General features: G+C 41.7%; 1 long non-coding RNA gene and 1 pseudogene across 1 annotated transcript; one reads left to right on the top strand and one right to left on the bottom strand.

Annotated features, from left to right (window-relative positions):
- Window positions 1-1,421: 1,421 nt before the first annotated feature.
- LOC115542418 (uncharacterized) lies at window positions 1,422-3,490 on the bottom strand. Its single transcript, XR_003976530.1, has 3 exons — window positions 3,430-3,490; window positions 1,842-2,007; window positions 1,422-1,703 (listed from the first exon to the last, which is right to left on the bottom strand). It is a non-coding gene; the product is annotated as an uncharacterized LOC115542418 (long non-coding RNA).
- A 9,163-nt stretch (window positions 3,491-12,653) lies between these two features.
- On the top strand, window positions 12,654-14,872 carry LOC115542313 (E3 ubiquitin-protein ligase TRIM39-like; annotated as a pseudogene).
- Window positions 14,873-17,252: the final 2,380 nt, after the last annotated feature.

The raw sequence follows: 17,252 nt of genomic DNA, 5'->3' as shown, positions 1-17,252 counted from the left end.
AGGATCCACTTAAAAAGGTCCCTGGTTAAATGTCTAGATCTCAGTGATGCTTGAGTCAGTTCATGCAGGTCCTCCTAGAGTGCAGCATTATTCTAATGGGACAGAGTCGGAAGATTCCTAGCATTGGTCACCCTTCACTCCTTGTTTGCCGTGGCGGCTGGTGATCTGGGGCCGTATTCACAAAGGATTTTAGGGCTAAAAGTAGGTCCTGACTGGCGAATTTAGGAGTAACTCCTAAAAATAATGGGTGTGTCACTCTTAAATTTAGGACTCCTAACTTTTTTCACTAAGAGCAATTCACAAAGTATTTTGGGCCTAAAAGTAGCACCTAAGTCTAGGAGAGCTTAAAAGTCCTCAAGAGGACTCCTAACTCAGTAAGACCTATTCACAAAGAATCGTAAATGCCTGCGAGACGAAATTTTACAAGAGAGTCTAGCTGCAGACATCCACCCACACGCTCCGGACATCCACCCACAGGCACTTCCGCTGCAGACAGAAACATCCACCCACACGCCGGAAATCGGATAATAAAAAATAAAAATCGGAAAATAAAATAAAAATCGGGCGTTACGATGTGTTTACATAAATGAAAGGGCGTTAAGTAATGTGTTTACATAAATGAACGAAATAAATTAAGTTATAAAATCGGATAAACGCTTCCGGTTTTGGACAGAAGACCTGACACTCGCTGTTTACTTTAAGCTGGAGCTTATGGCTCTTCTCTTTCTGTAAATACACACATCTTATTCAGATTCCCTGTGTTATACTGCAATCATCTCAATTTAATATTTGATCGGACACAAACTGATACTCGTATTGTAAAGCTGAAGGGCATCAGAGATTGAGGCTAATAATTATTTTAAATACTATGTATGAGTGGACAGGAATAGTTAGAACAATTCCCCTTTAGCTTCACCTTTTCTGACATATTTGTATTAGGTCTAGCTATGTTACATTCTGTTGTCTTAATATCATAAGGTTCGACTGCATTCCAACATAATTTATCATGTTATTAGCACTTTTGCATTCCTAAATTCTTACTCTGAACCATCATTCATTTAATATCTGGCTCTAATTGTCTATAATGTCTTACCTTGTGCTGCTGGACCACCTTATTTGCCCATATTTAAATCCGACAAACTCAAGTCTGTGTTTTAACTTAGCTCTGTGTGTAACCAAAGTGAATAAGTAAAGTCATACAAAAAATCAATACATTGTAAACGTTATAACACTCAACAGATAACTGAACTCAGAACCTCAACACACACACACACACACACACACACACACACACACACACACACACACACACACACACACACACACACACACACACACACACGTGTGTGTGTGTGTTTCTATGTTTTTCTTATAGAAAGTTAATTTACAGTGCGGGCATTTTCCTTTTTTCAAACCAGTTGTACTTTTACTCTGGGCAGCAGAGACGGCAGAGGAAGACACAACAGTTGAAGCTTGGGGAGAAGGAGCAGTCGGAGCTGGAGAGGTGGTGGCTGTCTTGACTGTGATGGGGTTTTGATTGGATGTATGGACGGCAGCGGAGGTGGAGGGACTGTCTTGCGTGTTTGTGCAGGACTTCAGGTGTAGATCCATAACCGACTTCCTGATGATCGTTTTGCCACAAAGGGGGCAATGATAATGTCCCCCATCCCTGCAGCTGAGGTTGCACCTGCATATCTTTTTGTCTAAGATCAATTCAGGCAAAAGATAGAGGAAAATGAGTCAGTGACTTATAAAAGTAAGCAGACACACATTCATAAATATTGTCTACAGACATATACACATATATTCTTATATTCTTTCTACACACATACATATATCACCTTTAAATGTAATGGAATGTTTTATGTGGGATTCCAGGTGGCACTGAAGCTTCGTGTTGATGGTTGGTTTGAAAGTTGGGCATAGGGGGCAGTGGAAAAGTGTGCAGCAAGTTGTGCAGCGTTTGACTTCTGGCTTTGAATCATCCGTAAAAATCGAGTGATGCATCTACAAAAGACAGAAAAAAAATGTTACAATTTATGTTTTAATTGTAGAAACAATTAAGATCAAAGACGATAAATTCTCACAGCACAGCAAACTATTTAAAGGGCGGTAATTCAGTAGTGGTTGTAGTCTAGACAAATTAGTCCCATCAGAGCATCAACTTTAACTATTATTGGCATATAATTAATGATGAGATATATTTCTACCTCATACTGAACTTTACATCTGTTTCTCTCTCTCATTATATGTTTTATGAACTGTCTGAGCCCCAGCACCCTATTGACTGGGGGACATTGAACATTTAGAATCTGAGACAGGATAGTAGGCTATTACATAACAGTAATTCATTAACTTTTATCCGTTTTATTACATTTTTGATCTCTTTTACCCCTTTTAACTGAACTAAGTGCTATGATCTCTTAGTTATAAACAGATTGTATGAACTAAACAGGCAGATCGAATATGTAACGATCGATTTTGTCTATAGAATGATATCACACTTCTCAGCCACCGCTGCGGAGATGAACAGCTGATAGGTGCAACTCTAGTTAAAGCGAAACGAGCTGCGTCAATTCAATTCGTGGTAATTATTTTATTACAACTTAACTCTGTTAAGACGGAGTATTAGGGCCACACGTGAAGAAAAAAAATATTTTTGCCGTGACGAGATTAAAATCGACACGTCGACTTTAATGTCCACATGTCGACATTAAACTCAAAACGTCGAGAATCAAGTTGAAACATCATATCGACTTTAATCTCGACGCGTCCATTTTCCGTTCCTCTGTCAGCACGCAGACGCTCCGGGCATCCTCCCAAGCGTTCAGCGGATGACACGAAGTAGTCGGGAATAACCCTGGGGTCATTGTTTGTGGTGTAGGCCTCCATCCAAACAATATAGCGACTAAAACCGTCAATGCAACCACTGATGGCAATGCCGCACTACTACAGCGGATGACTACTTCGTGTCATCCGCTGCTAAAGAGATTAAAGTCGGCATGAAAATTCAACTTTATTCTGGACCTTTCGAGTTTAATGTCGTCACGGCAAAATATTTTTTTTTCTTCGTGGGGCCCTAATAGGCCTACTCCGTCGTAGTTTTGGACTACAGATGACTGTCAAAAGTCCAAATCTTAAAATCGTTTATGCTCCCAACACATCGACAAATCTCTAAAATCGTTTAATAAGACCGACTATAGGCTACACAACGTTTGCAAAAAACATTTGCCTATTTTACAAAAATGACACCTAGCTAGCGTTTGCCACCGTCAGTGTGGATTAAAACAACAAATGCTTCATATTGGTGTAACGTTCTGTTATTTGTTTGATGAAAAAATCTAAACTTAATGAAACTAATAGATCGGAAAAGAAATGCAAGTCTCGTGCATTTATAATTGTATCGCTGTGTTTTGAATAGTCACCTACCATAACCTCCAAGTGCAGCTGAGCCGAACGTCACATCTTCGAGCAGTGAGTCCCGTTGTTAAACCGAATTCTGCGACCCACCGAAAAGTGTGACCCGAGGGGGCGCTGTTGAATAATGTGCAAATCGCGCTCCAGACATCCACCAGCACGCAATTTCCGGCGTGTGGGTGGATGTTTCTGTCTGCAGCGGAAGTGCCTGTGGGTGGATGTTTGGAGCGTGTGGGTGGATGTCTGCAGCCAGACCCCTCTCAAATTTTAGGGTATTAAACTTGTTGTGGAGTTGATCGCAATGCAATAACGTCCCAGACTAACATCCGATTAGTCCCGAAATAAAATGTTTAGCCATAGCCTACTACGTTATTTAGCAACAGGTGCAATGCAACTTTGCAATGCCGACGATTTAAAAATATCGCAACCATCAGTCAGCCGTGCCATAAACTTTCCTTTGGAAATTCAACAATTAAACAGGATCAATGCCAACTTCATGGCAATTGCAGGTATGCCCGGTGTGGTCGGTGCTATTGACGGGACGCACATAAAAATAATTGCGCCATCAAAAGACGAGGACGTGTTCGTCAATAGGAAGAAAGTGCATTCCATCAACACGCAGGTTGTTTTTGATGCAAATTTTAACATAGCCTATTGGATGTTGCTGCAAAGTGGCCTGGATCTTCAGCTACCCTTGATTCGCGCATTTTAATGGAGAGCGTTCTGAGGCAGCTTTTTGAGATCTACCAGTTGGGTGTCACTTGCTGGGAGACAGTGACTATCCATGCAAGACGTGGCTCTAGACACCCTACCTCAATCCACAACCGGGAGCACAGTTAAAGTATAACATGTAAGTGATTACGCATATTACGCTTCGTCCTACGTGTAAAACACATCGTATTGGCTCTTTGACGCCTTTTATTTGTTGAATCCATATTTATTATTGTTTACTGATTTCTTCCATATATGCTAGAGCACACAAAAATACATGAAATGTTGTGGAGAGAGGAATTGGGCAGATGAAACGTCGGTTCATGTCCTCCACGGCGAAATACGCCTCACCCCAGAGAGAGGGCAAGCACAGTCATTAATGTATGTGCCATTCTACACAACCTCTGCAAGCGGAGGAACATTCCACAGCCAGACGATGATGATGATGATGGCGATCACCATGACAATGAATTTGGCCGGCATTTAGGGATCACTTTGAAAACACATTTTAGGTAAACACCTTGGCACAAATCAGTCAACACTTGTGTAGTTCATAACATTTATTTTCTTTTAAATTTTACGTATTTTTATTGTTTGCTTTCTTTCTCTCTTGAACGTGCAGGCTACAACGTCATTATCGTGGTCTGCACAAAATAGTCATCATGCGTGTATTCTGCTAACTGCACTATAACTACTTAATAGGAATTCATTTCTAGCCTATGCTATTTCCTTGTTTTTCGGTGATTCAGTGGGCTCGTCTGAACAACCAATCAGAGCAAGGTACGTTTTATTACTCTGTTTTCTGGGAATAATTGACGCAAGCAGAAACCAAAAACCAGCCGTTTTTTTTGTTTTTTCGTTTTGTCCAAAAAAACAAATCAAAATTTCAGTTTGTTTATTCGTTTTTTGGGTTCTTCTTACCAAAACGAGTTTACCACTCAATATCTGGTTTCCGCCGGTGGGCGGGTCCTCTTGTTGGCTAGCGTGCTTCATTGCCCTGTGCTCTTCATAATAAAAGTTCTTCCGTTTGATAATGTCGACAAAAATATTACTGTATTATAGACACTAGCAGACACAGAGGACCACACCACCCACAGTCAAGACTGACACGGCTTCAAATAACAATAATAGTTTTCATAATCATTTGAAAATGAGAACTTATGAAGTTATGATGACTTCAGTGCAGTTGATGTTTAGCCACAGTTAATACATGCAGAGCAGACCTGAAATCGCTGGCTGCTGAATTCCTCACAGCCTGAGAGCTATGAGGAATACAAGTGATCACAACACATTTCTGACAGCTGAAAATTGCGCATTTGTTGACCTTTATCCATTTAAAGTAAACAAATTATTTTTTCTTGTTGAAAGATATTTTATATTGTTTTCATATTATTTACTGATGGTGTTTACAGAATGCGAGTGCGTGTTATATTGAAAGCGAGGCTGAGTGTGCCTATGAATATAGGCTACAGTGAGTTTTTTAAGGTGCTGTACAAGCAAATCATATTGTCTACTCTGCAGGGACGTGCACAGGGGGGTTGCTCAGGTTGCTTGGGCAACTGCCCATATGCCCTCCTCGACTCACGTTGCCCTTCCGAGGAAAAAAAAATATATATTTTTTTTTTAATCATTTAATGGATGCAGAATTTCATGTGGGCCTAGATAAAAAAAATCGCCACTCGAAACATTTCATAAAGTATGCGTAGCCTCATTCAATTCCGTTCGGGCACTTAGACATTAGAGTGAAAGTCAGTAGGGGGAGGGCAAACTCTGCCGCGCGGCAACAGCCGCTTTTGCCGCCTCCCCTCTGCCGCCCTTCCCTCATTGAAATGAATGGAGGCGGCGAGTTGCCGCGCGGCGTGTGACGCTTTACGTAGCTGCAGCGCTGCACGCGACCGGAACACCGGCACCTTTGAGACGACTGCCTTGATGTTGTCGGAAAAGGTGAATTTGAGATGTATAACAAACAAACAATCGTCATCACGTTTTATGAAATTAATTACAATCTTCATAAATCCAGGCTCAGTTTGCCACGTAACGTTTAGCCTAAATAATCAGACAGCTAGCTAGCTTGCAGACAAGCAGCCCGTTATCACTATAGTCTACACATTTTTTTTTGATAGGCAAACTAAGCTACATGTCTGCTGATAGTTAGTTTCTAACATTTCGTTTTAACAAGAAGAATAAATGATGGAAGTAATGCATCACATGAATTCTTTCATTCAAAATGGTTCATGCCTAAATCTTATCACTTTTTTGGGTATTGTTTGTTATTGTTAAGTGAAGCCGAAATGCCCAGTGAAAAGAGGAGGATTCAGGAGAGAGAGAGAGACAACTAAAGGAGGCAGCAAAGAGGAGCACATCACTACAGGGTGGGCTACGAAAAAGCCATACAGCAGGTTGGACAGAGACTTTGCATAGTGATAAAAAATTATACCGTGTAGACTAATTGATAAATTAATCAGACTCATATTTTAGCCTACTAATGGCAATTTTTCATAATTACATTACATTTAAGATGAGGAGCAGCCACAAGCCTCCAGATACTCTGAAAATGTGGACCAGGAGGAGGCACATAGGGCAGGTAGGCCTAAGTGCTGATCACCATATATGAGAGGACCATGCTAGAAAGTACAGGGTTAAAGAGCTGCATGGGGGGGGGGGGGGGGGTTGCCCTTTTTTCAGGTCAGAGCAACTGCCCCTCAAAATTCCTGTGCACGTCCCTGCTACTCTGTACAGTGACAGGGAGTGTAAAGTAACCTACTTCATTCAATATCGAATAGGCTACTGTAGCCTACACTTTAACGTGTCAGCAGGCAAGCTTCACTCATTCCAGGATGCATTATGCGTTGTCCTGCCTACTTGGAACATGTTTTGGAATGGATCTATAGTAGCGTATAGAAATTTGCTCATAACAGGCCAGCTGGAATACAAAGCAAACTCTTTGTATTGCAGCTGTTTTTTTTGTGATGTTTTATGATGTTTCAATGTTGCGTTGGTAATGTGTTAGACAGCTTAGATGTTATGTTTTGTTAACCTGATTCCTATCCCACTCTGTTTAAGTAAAAGTGTGCTACTGCTGCCAAATCTCTTTGCTTTTGTTTTTTTCTTTTCTTTAATGTGTTTGGAAATGACTTTTAATGATGTTAACTAGATCTCATAACTGGCCTAAACACATAAAAAATGTGATATACCCTATACCGTTTGACTATAAGACCTCTATAAGAATCTCTATTCATGTAGTCAGTCAATGATCAAACTAGTAGCATGAATAGGAATTACAGTCCAAGCGGGTTAGGCAAGGCAAGGCAATTTTATTTTTATAGCCCGTTTTTACAAACAGTTTGTCTCAAAGGGCTTTACATAGCATGAGCATCATAACAACATCCTCTTCCCTTAAACCCTCACATCGACTGAGTAAAAACTCCCAGGAAAACCAAGGGGAAAAATTGCAGTTGGTTCAGACTGGGGATGGAGCTGTGGAGAATATGTGGAAACACAGAGAGACTGCGAGACGCCAAGGCCAAACTACAAGGTGCGAAAGGTGAGGGGGGGGGGGGGTCTGCCTCTCTGACCCATGGGGAGAGCTGGTTCCACAGTAAAGGAGCCCAGTAACTGAAGGCTCGACTTCCCAGTCTGTTTTTAGAGATAATGGGAGTCACTAACAGACCTGCATTCTGGGAGCCAATAAAAATCTTGGATAAGTCATAATAAAGGTAATGATTCATTATTGTGCATTTAAAGATGTATATTATTACATTGCAGCATTATTTGGGGATGACAATACAAGACTTCCATGAATGTGCATTTGAAGGAGTTTGCTTTGTATTCCAGCTGGCAAATTTCTATAGGCTACTATAGATCAATTTCAAAACACGTTCCAAGTAGGCAGGACAAAGCATTATACATCCTTGAATGAGTGAAGCTTGCCTGCTGACATGTTAAAATGACTGCCACAACTGCCATGAGCAAAGAGCAAAACCATCTGTACATAGTGTAGGCTACAGTAGCCTATTCAATATTGAATGAAGTAGGTTACTGTACACTCTTTGTCACTGTGCATAGTAGTCAATATGATTTGCTTGTACAGCACCTTAAAAAACTCACTGTAGCCTATATTCATAGGCACACCCAGCCTCGCTTTCAATATAACACACACTCGCATTCTGTAATCACTGTCAGTAAATAATAATATGAAAACAATATAAAATATCTTCCAGCAAGAAAAAATTATCTGTTTACTGTAAATGGATAAAGGTCAACAGATGCGCAATGCAGGGCTCTCCATTTTTGAACTGAGTTCAGAGTGAGATTTTGTCGGGGGGGGGGGGGGGGGGGGATATATTAATATGTAACTGCATACACATTTTTTCACAGACATGGTGACTAATGTATGATAGTAGGCCTTATTGGCCCTTAACACTAATATTCAGACACAACACTGCCTCAAAAGGATATTGGTCTAAGCAACACCAGTAGAGGCATATACTTTCCCTGAACTTTGCAAACGTTGCAAACGTGCAAAACATATATTATATTTACGCGGCATTCAGTCCAATGCTTAAAAATATATCTGTGCCATTCAGTAGGCCAATGCTGTGGTAAAGTGTGCAAAGTATGAGTATGAATATTTGATGGAGTATGACGGCCAACATAATAAGACAATTCAAATACTTTAATAATTAGCCTTTTTTCTTATTCGTATTGCATGCTTATTAAATGTATGCTCTGTTTAAGTTCATCTCCCTCGAAAAGTAGTTCCCTTTAGAACTACGGTGAATAACGTTAGCTCAACTGTAGGTAACGCGTTTCTATAGCAACCACACAAGGTTGCAACTGATCACTAGTTTAAACAACGTAGTTGTTACATTCGTATCAAGTCAGCTTTAATGACGATCGATCAAACATGCACTCCTTGGTTTATTTTTACAACGGACCTCATGTTTGAAATGTATGTGATAGAAAACGATACAAGAGGCGTATTGATCTTCTGTGCTCAGTCAGCAGCAAGTAGAACCGACAAATCAGCGGGCAATATGCCGGATTAATGCACCCCTCCCAGCCAATCAGAATCGAGCATTCTTAAATGAATTAGAATAATCAAATATAATACACCGCCGGAAGTTGTGAAGAGCCCATACAAGTAAACTGAGCATTCCATTGCATTGAGAAGACCAGTGTAATAAGTATGGAATATTCACAGAGAGGCCGGGCAATAAATAGTTTGATATGCCCGGCTCGTGGACGGCTTACCGGCCGAGACGAAGTCGAGGGCGGTAACCTGCGTTGATTACTCGTCCCCGGCGTAATCAACGCCTATGTCCAGTCCTCTATTCCAGCAACTTCAATGTATTTTCGTTGTCATAATAACCATTTGCCAAAAGCTTTCATTGTCAGTAAATTATATCTAATCATATGCATTTTATCATGGTCATGCACTCCTTGGTTTATTTTTACAACGGACCTCATGTTTGAAATGTATGTGATACAAAACGATACAAGCGGCGTATTGATCTACTGTGCTCAGTCAGCAGCAAGTAGAACCGACAAGTCAGCGGGCAATATGCCGGATTAATGCACCCCTCCCAGCCAATCAGAATCGAGCATTCTTAAATGAAGTAGAATAATCCATAATAATTGTGGTGGGTACAAAATGAATCTTGACGAAATCTGGTGGGGACGCGTCCCCAGCGTCCCCGGCGTAATCAACGCCTATGTCCAGTCCTCTATTCCAGCAACTTCAATGTATTTTCGTTGTCATATTAACCATTTGCCAAAAGCTTTCATTGTCAGTAAATTATATCTAATCATATGCATTTTATCATGGTCATCATATACTGTGTTATATAAAGCTGATAACATATCAATCATATTAAATCATCATGTCAATCTGTCATACAGCATACAATCAGAACACCACTTCCGTCATATCAATGTTAGTTGCGTTGAACAGCGCTCATCAACGGGTAGTCAGTGCATTCGTGTGGCGACAAGCAGTGCATAATGTATAATGCAACAATGACTATATTTGCCATTCCGCCCACTTACAAAATAAACTGCAATTCCCACTGGATTAGATGCTTCATGAACCACCTCCAGAACGGATGCTTGTTGACATTGTGTCTCTGTTAGGGATATTGTTCCGAATACCCCTATGCATTTGTGTGATTTATTAGCCAGACAATAATGTGCCCTTAACACTAGGTGGGGACACATTCCATTTTTTTTACATTGACGCATACTCGCATATCGCTCTAGGTCATTCCACCATCTGTCGTTATTACCGATTACCGAGACGGTCGCCATTTAGCCACCCGGCCGATTACGTCCGCCAGGCAGAATTAGCTTATCGAGTCCCATTATGCTTGACACCCACATTGCCGCATGCAGCTATATTTTATCATTATTATTATTATAATTATATTTTTATAGTTATTACTTTTTCAAATTGAATTGAGGATTTCATTGTTACTTTGCATACTAAAATACACTTTGAATAACACATTAAATGCATAATGAATTGTCAATTGCATAATGCAATAACTTAATGAATTGCAAATTGCATTGTCACTTGAATTTTGCGTCATATATGCTTCCATAGGTGCCTTTTAGATACGTGCAGTCACGTGGTCGTTCACCGGTAGAAGGCGGTGAATATCTGCGGTTGTGTAGACTCTACGGTAAAGGGGGGTTGGCGTGTGGTGCTCATGGGTCAGATATGACCGTCTCTCTGTCTCTCACCTCAGGGTTCCCCGGCACTGCCGAAGCAAACCACACGGCTCCACGTGGCGCTTTAGTTGGTCCCACCACCGCACCGAGAGGGGAGGGAGGAGGAGAAGCTTTCTGTCTTCTGGTTCTCTGTTCTGTTGTTCTGTTTCTTAAAGGTTGGTGTCGCTGGTCGACCGTTGGAGCTTTAAGAAAAACACGAGCCAAGAAAGAACAGAGGAGGAACAACCCAAAAAACAAACCTGCTGGACCTGAGAGAAGGAGTGTGTGTGTGTGTGTTTGTGGGTGTGTGTGTGTGTGTGTGTGTGTGTGTGTGTGTGTGTGTGTGTGTGTGTGTGTGTGTGTGTGTGTGTGTGTGTGTGTGTGTGTGTGTGTGTGTGTGTGTGTGTGTGTGCGTCAGAGATGTTCACAAGACATTCGTTGGACGACGACTCTCAAGTCTTTGAGCTCGATTCCAAGTCAAGTCTCAAGTCTTTGAGGGGCAAGTTCAAGTCAATTCTCAAGTCTTTTGCCAGAAGTCCAAGTCAAGTCTAAGTCTCTGGCCATCTGGTCTGGTAAGGGATAATGTATAGAACACCGGTCATTATCGGGAGAATAAGGCTTATTTACAATAATGATCGCGGACGTTCTATGCATTATTCTGCTTATTATACGGCCAAAATACCAAAACAAGAAAAGTAACTTCACACTCTGTGTCTTTTTACAATTTATTTGTTACCAGCATTCGTAGTGTTGATCAGCAGAGAAATAGTCAGCCAAAGACGTTGACGTTGCTTAGCAACCAAGGACGCTGGGGTTGATAAGTTACCGGACTACTTCCGGAGTATTAGACTGACGGCAAAAAATCCACTTTCCTTAACAGCGGTCATTGTATGCTTAGCAATATGCTTCCAAAAAAAATTCACTGCTGGAAGTTTTGAAGGCCCATGCAAGTGAACAGAGCGTTCCACAGCATTGAGAAGAGCCGTGTAATAAATAACGATATTCACATACATTATTCGATATTCTACGTGACTCAGACTATTCAACTATTCGGCGATCGTTGCCCATCCCTAATACAAATACACGAATGAACTTAGATTTAAAGCTATAATTGCATGACTTGACGAGTCTCGAAGCTCGAGTCCGAGTCAAGCCTGAAGTCTTTTGGGTGGAGTCACAAGTCAAGCCTGAAGTCGCCGTTTGTGCGACTTTAGTGCGACTCGAGTCCGAGTCTCAGACTCGAATCCCCATCTCTATTGTGTGTGTGTGTGCTTTAGTATTACGTTCTTAACTACCCCCCAGAACGGAAGTCTCCTGATGAGTGGGTCTCAATTTCCCATCAGGCAGAAATGTTGCCCGGATAGCCAGATAACAAGGACCTTAACAGCTTCATTAAGGCATCAGCATTGTAGAGGTACTGTCTGAAAGACCCGCCCCCAAAAGTTTGTACTTCCTCAAATTCCGAAATCCGTAGCCCCCTAGCCAGGAGGGACACAGACTCCTCCACCCACTATTTTCTCATTTTCTGAGGCTCAATGCACACCTTGATAACAACTAGAACTAAATTACAGATACCAGTTGTGCGTCTCTGAATAGTGAATTTGTTGGTCTGGTTCGTCTGCCCTACCCTGAGCCACGTGATGCAGCTGTTTCATGAGGTTGAAGTCTGGGAGATAAGCCTTATATAACTACCAGCGTTAACTCAATATTAAAACACAAACCATAATAGCACATATAACCTGGACCCACAGGGATAGTGTTGCTTTTATTTTTATTTATTTTTGTTGACTGTGGAGAAAATTACCAGCATCAGGACAAGTCAAGTAAACTGTTTTTTAATATCTCTTAATCCCAGTTTAAGTGGCAAATCACCATTAAAACACCACAAAGTGTCTGGTTGTGCACCGGCCATTGGTCTGTGTTTTGTCACACATTCTATTTTCAATTCTTTTTTAAAAACACATCAACGCATTTGAATTACAGCGCATGAATGCCCCCAAAGCCAGAGTGTGGAACTTGAACCGTTATTGAACTGTGTCCGTGGGGGCGGTGCCAGCTGCCAGGGGAGGAGCCAGGTGTTAGGGAAGGAGAGGAGAGGACATCTTGTTAAGGAAATACAACTTAAGGTAATAATAAGGGAATCATTTTGGAAAAAAATGTCTAAGAAACAGAAACCACAAAAAGGTGAGTAAAAAAGCACAACTTTGAGAGAAGTTAAATCCTGTTTACAGTTATGGAATAACAAAAGTAATGGTATTGCTCAATACATAAAGCTTGTCGTCTGCGTCTAGGAATGGCCTCTGCAAACACTTCCTGGTCTGAGGAGAACTTTTCATGTTCCATCTGTCTGGATGTGTTCAGCAGTCCAGTTACCACGCCATGTGGACACAACTTCTGCAGAACCTGTATTACTACGTTTTGGGATGAACAAGTCCAGCACAAATGTCCTGTTTGCAATGACCTTTTCAACACAGGACCTGATTTACGGGTCAATATCCTCTTATCAGAGATGGTTGATCGGTTTGGAACTTCTGTACGAGTAAAAGAGCAGCCTTGTGTTGGACCAGCAGAAGTTCCCTGTGACGTCTGTACTGGGACCCAGCTGAAGGCTTTGAAGTCCTGCCTAGAGTGTTTCATGTCTTTCAGTCAAACCCACTTGGAGCCACATCAGAGAGTTGCAGTCCTGAAGAAACATTGGCTGGTCGAGCCTATGGACCGTCTGGAAGACAGGATGTGTAAGAAACACGACCGACTTCTGGAGCTCTTCTGCCAGACTGAACAGGTGTGTGTGTGTCAGTTCTGCACAGAGAAAGACCACTGGTCCCATCCTGTTGTACCTTTAAAGGAGGAATATGAAGTGAAGATGGCCCAGCTGGGAAAGATGGAGGCTGAAGTTCAGCAGATGATCCAGGAGAGACAAAGAAATATTCAGGAGATTAAAGACACAGCTAAACGCAACCAAGCCAATGCAGACAGAGAGATTGCCGATGGTGTGCAGGTCCTCACCGCTCTGATGCGCTCCATTGAAAAGTGCCAGGAGGACCTTAACCAAATGGTTAATGAGAGACTGAAATCCACAACGAAACAAGCTGAAGACCTCATCAAAAAGCTGGAGCAGGAAATAGAAGATTTGACCAATAGAAGCTCAGAGGTGAAGCAGCTCTCGCACACTAAAGACCACCTCCACTTCCTCCAGACCTTCAGATCCCTGAAAAATCCTCCACCCACCTGGGACTGGACGACGGTGGAGGTCCGTCCTCCATCATACGTAGGGACCTTGAGGAGATCCCTGGATCAGCTGGAGGAGACACTGAACATGGAGATGGAGATGCTGTGTGATGCTGAACTGAAGAGGGTCCAGCAGTATGAAGTAGATTTGACTCTGGATCCTAATACAGCTGATCGCCATCTCATCTTGTCTGAGGATGGGAAACAAGTACATAATGGAGGTGTAAGGAAGAAACTCCCAGACAACCCTAAGAGATTTACAAAGAAGATACATGTGCTTACGAGGCAGAGCTTCTCCTCAGGGAGATTTTACTTTGAGGTCCAGGTTAAAGACAAGACTCAATGGTATTAAGGAGTGGCCAGAGAGTCCATCAACAGAAAAGTAGAGATCATAGTGACCCCTGAGAATGGTTCCTGGACTCTTTTCTACTACAAGGATGGGTTGATATTCATTGATAACCCTGTTGTCCGTCTCCCTCTGAGAGCTGAGCTCCAGAAGGTGGGGGTGTTTGTTGATTATGATGAGGGTCTGGTCTCCTTCTATGATGTGGAAGCCAGGGATCATCTCTACTCTGCTACTGGCTGCACCTTTACTGAGCCTCTCTATCCAATCCTCTGCCCAGGCCGCCATGATTATGAAAGTAACAACTCCGCCCCCCTGATCATCTCACCTGTCAATCAAACAGACTAGGACCTTTGTTTGATAATAAAATAATCAAACAACCAAAACAACTAAGGTTGTTTCCTGAATTAGAATTTCTACCGTGTGAGATCTGAGAGAACTGCATTAATTGCATTAATTGCAGAGTCGGCCTGACCCAAAGCAATCATTATCTTTATTCGGCTCCGCCACTTCGGCCTTGGAAGGCTGATATCTCTCCACTCCCCTGGTTGTTATGCAGACAGATGCCCTGCCACCCCTCCCCCCATCCTCCACCTCCCGTGAACTTTGTCTCTGGTTCGGAACTCTTCGTGGTCGTCTCCACAGCGACGGCCGTGTCCTCGTCACCAGCATCAGATGGGAGAGACACTGTTGAGTCTGGGTGGAGATGGAGTCCTTGGGCTCACACACACACACACACAAGACAGTTAACACACACACCCCCTGGACTCACCGCCTACTGGACTCCCTCCCCCTCTCCGTCCCTCGTTACAGTACAGTATGCCGTGAGTGATGCGATGCGCCCGTTGGCTGCGTCCTCCTCCCGGGGTCTGAGCTGTGACACCTCCCCTCCCCGATATCCTTCCCCCCTCCCACATGTGTTTGTGATGTTTTTGATATATTGCTTATGTGTTGAGGTGTTTTTTGCTAATCCCTACAATGTGCCCCCCTTAGAGGAGCATAGTTTGGGGTATTGACTTTTTTTTCCCTCGTCACCCTCTTGTTTAGCTTTTTTAATTTTCCTATCTAACGCAGGCCGCATGTTTCTTATCTAACGAGCGCCTGACAGTCTCTCCGTCCCGTCTCCCCAAACTGTCTTTTATGTTTCTCGGACGGAATGTAACTGGTATTTTTCGTTGCTCTGCAACATGTGCAATGACAATAAAGTATATTGATTGATTAATGTTGTAATGCAGTCATTTAACGACAATGAATTCCATAAGATAACTAGAATGCGTTTCGTCCTCACAAACTGCGAGAGTGTGCTTGCTAAAATGCCACAGATGGTAAACCGCCCAACCCGGCAACACTGCCTGCCCGTCCTCCGCGCTCTAACCTCAGCCGTAAAACAATGGGACCAACTGAAAACGAAGCCGACATGCGATATGGAACTTAAATTTTAATTCTGAAAAAGGTATAAAGGTGATCGAAATTCGGTTTTCAGATTATTGAAGATACAAGTGTGTTGATTTGTTAAATGGTTTGAACAAGGTTAATGTTGAAAATTTAACAAGTGACGATGTCTGAAGTAGTAGAAGGTTCAGAGAAGGCAGACGGCAGAGCCGTAGTTAGTTTACGTTATCAGCCCCATAGCGATGGATCAGTAGAGACCTACTCTACCTCCCAGGAGGTTTAGAAGGCTGTTATCATCAAGCTTGAAGTCATATACAGTATATATGTAGATAATTTTTTACAATTCAAAAGATTTGTGTGTAAATATTACTTTATTGTAACTGTGCACTTGTTTCATCCTTTTATTGTTTATTATTGCTTTTTTTTTTTCTTTTTCTTTACTTGTTCAAAATAAAAACATCTTCAATTCAATTCTATATAGAGTGAAATAAACCAGTCGAGGTAATGAATGCATCGTTTGAAGAACTACCGTACTAGTGTACAGTGTTTAAAGTGGGTCACAAACACACACACACACACACACACACACACACACACACACACACACACACACACACACACACACACACACACACACACACACACGCACGCGCGCAAAGCCATTGATTACTCAATGCAAAACAGGCGTCCAGCCTCACCAAGCCCGAGTTAAATCAGTCTAAGGGGCCAGGTGAGACTGCTTGAACTAGCCATCAGCATATTGTACAGAACATATACCTATTCCACTGAATACATATTGTAGAGAGCCCATACATGTTCTACATATTGCACTGAGAGTGTAGCTATTCTACTGAATACATACTTAATTAATTAATGCATAGTGTACTGAGAATGTACCCATTTCACAGAAAAAGTCCCCATTGTACTTTTCTGACATTTTTATCTGAAGTGTACAAACATTTGATTGTGTTGTCATGTCATACATTATTCGCTTAACTACTAAAATTAACTTCTTAAATTGTTTTGTTTAAAATAAATCGATTATTTGATCAAAATGAACATTTCACACTTTCAACATTTTACTTGACTGCAACGTTTAACAATTTTGCATCACTAAACATATCAAAAACATCCAGGAGAAAACAGATATTGAACCACAGTTATTTAATAATTTATGAGTTTATAATGCTTGCTTTGTGTAAGTCTCTTAATAAAATTATCCTTGTCGAATGACAGCGTACATTATGATATAAATACAGTTCTCTAAGATCTCAAATGGTACATATTCTAATTCAGGTAACAACATTAGTTATTGATTATTGAGGTATTGATTAATTTATTATCAAACAAAGGTCCTAGTCTGTTTGATTGACAGGTGAGATGATCAGGGGGGCAGAGTTTCTACCATCACATTGTGTACATGGATTGAGGATTGGATAGAGAGGCTCAGTAA

Source organism: Gadus morhua, chromosome 4 (genome assembly GCF_902167405.1).
Source record: "Gadus morhua chromosome 4, gadMor3.0, whole genome shotgun sequence".
In the NCBI taxonomy this organism is placed as follows: Eukaryota; Metazoa; Chordata; class Actinopteri; order Gadiformes; family Gadidae; genus Gadus; species Gadus morhua.
The sequence above is the reverse complement of the archived record's forward strand: the minus strand, read 5'-3'. Positions and strand labels throughout refer to the sequence as shown.